At 43.0% G+C, this 4,635-nt stretch overlaps 1 long non-coding RNA gene across 1 annotated transcript; it reads left to right on the forward strand.

The window, feature by feature from the left end:
* The first annotated feature begins 1,957 nt into the window (after window positions 1–1,957).
* LOC114578714 lies at window positions 1,958–4,123 on the forward strand. The gene is made up of 2 exons (XR_003699683.1): window positions 1,958–3,848; window positions 3,886–4,123. It is a non-coding gene; the product is annotated as an uncharacterized LOC114578714 (long non-coding RNA).
* The last annotated feature ends 512 nt before the right edge of the window (window positions 4,124–4,635 follow it).

Consider the following 4,635-nt stretch of genomic DNA (forward strand, 5'->3'; position numbering starts at 1 on the left):
CTGAACCGGCCTTGATGCGCCACCCGGACAATACTCCACTTCGGCTTTGCCGATTGCTACTATTTGACTATTCCAATGAAAAGCCCCGGACTGGGGGTTGAAAAATCATCACAAGGCGCTAGATGAGCAGAGCCCTTACTAACCTGTCAAATTACGATAGATCAAATGATATGCCATGTCTTCATCCTATTTGAAAACTTCTTTTTCATTTTGAAAGCCACCGGCTTACTCTTTTTTACGAGCATTTGGGTATGAGGGCTATCCTAATTTATCCATAAACTTGCCCCTTGTTACAAAAAGTGGATTTTTCCGGGGTAGTGTCCAACTTCACACTTCTAAATGGTCTCGCTGCCTTGATCTTGATACTAAGAGGGTTTACACAAGCAGGCATGTCATCGCTCCGCGCCTGAACAGTCGAACCTTTTTCCCAATCACCAACTTTCTCTTAGCCTACTGCTTTTTTTTAGGGAAAACTCGGCCTAAGCTTCATTTCACATTCATCATATCTTCAAATGAAAAGACTTAATAACATCTATAAAATTCTCAATCCATACCTGGAACTTAGTAAGATTTCTAGCCATTTGGACTCAAGCATGCGCTACCTTCTTACTTATTACATTACCATCTCATATGAAAAAGAAAAACGATCAATCCACCAGGTGCCCGAAAGAACGAATAGGAAGGATGCAACTGAAACTCCCTGATCAACGGCTTTGCATCACCATGAGAGTTGGCTGGTCATTTTTCTAGGATCATTAGCTCTTCCGGTAATTTGATCCCACCAGACAAAGAAGCGGATATGGAAAAGGGCTGTTCCACACTAGTTTCTATTACATTTCCACACAACCAAAGAATCGAAGAAGGCTGTGAAGGGAAAACGACGGGTCTTCACTCTCTTTTTAGATTATGTGAAACAATGCCTACTCAGACCCTACCTGGTCTAAGTCCATCTTGAGACGAAGGAGGGTACGTATGATCCACTTGGGTCCTTACGTAGTAAGCCCACGGAGTGGTCGCTATTTAGTTTTGATCTTCAGAATGATACTGATCGCTTTCCAGCACAACTGCTGGACAAGCTGTTGTCTTTGTCGTCGGTCACTTCTACCTTCAAGGAATTCTTCTTTTTCTTTTCTATTGTAATACATATATAGTCCTAGTTCTGTTCTATATTAGAAAACAAAACCTAAAGGATGAAACATAACTCTAACTAAACGACTAGCCTGCCGACCAGAAAATATGATCTCACAACCCTACTTCGATCTTGGCTCTTGTCGAACGTTTATCAAAATACCTTACGAAACGAACCTTCTCGTGATCTTAGACCTTCACTCATAGCGGCCTAGCCTACCGATCTACCCACGGAAACTAGTCTGAATCGTAAAGTACTACTCAAACGAGGTGCGGAGCAAGGTTTCTTTTTCTTAGATAGAGAGACCGTCGATCAAGAGGAAAAAACGAAAATCAGATAGGGGAGTTGTCTAGCTCAAGAAAGTGAGCGGTTCATTCAGACAGGCTTCCTTCACTTCAGAGTGGCTTCTTTACTGGTCTTAGTGAAAGTACACTTCCCTTTTCTAGCGCCTTAGCGGTCTTGCTTCAGGGAAAGGACCCGATATTGATTTTCCATTTCTGCTTGAAATTCGATTCGTCTTTCCTGTTGGCTATGAAAGAAAACTATGGATTCGCATTGAAGCAAGGTCACACAAGACGAAAGGTCAATGAAAAAGGCATTGATCGCAGGGAAAGTCCTTTCTTGTCTATTAGTATATGATGAAGTCTATCTTCTTTCGCTTGAAAGTGGAGTTCTTTGATCCTATCCCAGGATATGCAAAAGGCTCTAGTAGAGAAAGGGTTTCGGCATAATAGAGTTTACTAGAGAGAGAGATGACTTTCTGAATGTGGTATTGATACCACCAAACCAAAACGGTAGAAGGATGAAGTCTTTCTTTCGTCTGATTTTCTTCGTATTCCGTTCCGTTGTTGGAAATAGAAAGAAAAAAGGTGTTGGTCTTGTCTTGGATCTGATCTGGGGAAGGAAACTTTGGGACCGCCTGAAAACAGAGATTCCATCCTGACTCATAGATTGGTCTTAGACGGAGAAGGCACGTAGTGAAGAGGAAAATAGAAGAAAGTAGCACTCGAGCCCAATGAATTGCCCTTCCCTCTCCGATACTTATCGTCGAATGGCTTGAATTCGGGTTTGGGACTCGTTCTATGACCGTACTTCCTGAGGAGAGTAGAGTGTAGACCCTTCCCTAGTGGAATCCGCTTCTCTTCTTTCTTTTGCTCAGCTGAGCTACGTCCTATTCCGTCTGACTATGGCAAGTTTTTTTTGGGAGGCATTAAGTCCCTTGCTAAAGGGGATCGATTTAGAAACATAGACCCCATGAAAATATGCCAACAAAAAAAGGAAAAACTGCAGGCGTTTTCCGCAGCAGGTCGTAAGCTTTACACAACAGGCCGTGATGAAGGACGAGTCGTTCCTTCACATTGCGTTTGTATGTATAACAGACAACCGGCGGCGACAAGAGATATTTCAAGAGAAAGCGAATAATCGAAGTAAGCCGAAGCATACCAATGAAGATAGTGCAAGTGCTGCTTCATCCATTCCTGGAGAAGACGCTCAAGCATATTCTCTTCATCGCCCTCCCAGAATCGTCTAAGCCGGTCAAACTCCTTTTCATCGAAGTCTTTTGGCTTCACGCGCTCTAAGATAAAGAACCGCACCATAGTTACCATAGCAGACAAGAGCCCAGCTGACGGGGACGTTCGGTAAGGCTTGGCTTTCTATTTCGATAGCTAGACGAGTTTCGAAGGGGAAGGAGGTAGAGGCAAAGAAAAAACAAGAAGATTAGCTGCCAGCCGTCAATCGAACGGGAAGGGAAATTGCTCCGCACCTTACCTTACTACAAAGCTTGCCATCCCCTAGAATGAATAGGGCTTTCTTTCGAACAGGATTTCCCGACTTGAGAGCCTGAAGCCCTAAAGACCAAAGGAGACTGTTGCTTAAAATGAGACTGGCTAGAATGGATAGCGTTGGTTGGACCCCCGAAAAAGAATTCATGGTTGAGGCCCACTCTTCCATCTCATGAAATCACAACTGGAATAGCGGAAATCAGGTACAAAAAGACGGGTAAGCGTTCTAATTCATCAAACTTTCTGCACTTGCTAGGGCATACCCGATCACCTGGCTTAACCCAATGTAAAGGGGGCTAACCCACCTTACTTCAAACGCTTACAGAACTACGGCAATGGATTCTCTCATTCATGTTGAAAAGCGCTAACAACCTTGATATCGCCTGGAAAGGTTCACTCCACTCCCATTTGAATGAGACAAAGACACGTTTTGAATACCGACCATTGGAGCTATTTTCAGGCGATTGGGGCGAGATACCATCGGGAGAGTTTCTTCTATTTCACTCGACAAGCGAACCCTAGTACGATGCTTGAAAATTGCACTACTGGATGTCTATCTTCCCTGCCAAGAGGCCAAGACTTTTCTTTCAGATTGGCTCTTTCAACTTGAACTAGAACTTGGACTGTCGCTGAATCCTTCCCGGGATATCAAATCATTTACCATTCTTTCTTTCTTGCGTATCTCTCCTTTGAGAAAGGGAATCAGTCCAGAAATCAAAAGTCTGATTTCTATACGTAATTCTTTCTTTTCTTTGTTCTGCAGTTACGCAGGGAATCCCGTTCTTTGGGTGATTCAAGGAAAGCAGCCCATGTCTTGTTCTAATCTTGAGGCCGACCACTGGACAAGAAAGCATATAGTTTCACTCTTTTGTAGGGGCACCGGCCGGCGGATAGTAGAGTCCCTCGAATCTTCTAGTTCAGTTCCTCTCCTTTCAGTCGAGTCTAACAGAAGTTCTCCTCTCCTTGAATAAGGGCGAGCTACTTTTTGTTTAGATACGATATTTCTACTTTCTTTCTCTTTTGTTTCTATACGAAATATCGTATGTATGCTATGAATCAAGTTTGTTGTTTGTTTACGATAAGCCAGCGCCCAATAGAGCCTAGCCCGGACGGACCAAAATGGTCTAGCGAAGCCGGTCCCCGCTTGGTGTAAGTACTTCTCGAACTTGATTGAAAGCAGCACAGCTTTTCAGGAGAGAATCATTTAAAATCTCTCTTTCTTTTCTTTATCGACTAAAGATTCATGGTATACTTTTTCTACACACATTTTTATTGATTGTTTTGGTGTTCAGTCGAGCGTATACTAACCTTTCAGTATAAGAAAAAGAAAGCTTTTTGCTTCAAACATGAAAGTCAAAGTCTGTTCTAGTGTGAGATAGAAGCAATCGACCTGATAAGAGAAGGTCTTGAGGGCCATATGCCCGATCGACACTTTCACCCTTGTCTAATCTAATAAGGGCGGTGGTCACTGATATTGACCATTGTTTCAGGAGTAATCGAAGAAGCAGGCACAAAAACAAAAGAAGGAATCCGATTATATAAGACTCAAAGTCTAAAGCGAAGTCTGAGTGACGGTGAAAGGGTCCGAATGAAGAAGTACCCGATCCTTTTGCTAGATAGGTTGAACCGACAAAGTAAGGTCTCTGTTCTTTGGTTTGTTCTATCCGTTTTCTTTGTATTTGAAGCTTCACACTTTTCGACTCTTTCTCGTTCGGTTCGAGA

The sequence above is a fragment of the Dendrobium catenatum genome, unplaced genomic scaffold (assembly GCF_001605985.2).
Source record: "Dendrobium catenatum unplaced genomic scaffold, ASM160598v2 original_scaffold_126235, whole genome shotgun sequence".
Lineage (NCBI taxonomy): Eukaryota > Viridiplantae > Streptophyta > Magnoliopsida > Asparagales > Orchidaceae > Dendrobium > Dendrobium catenatum.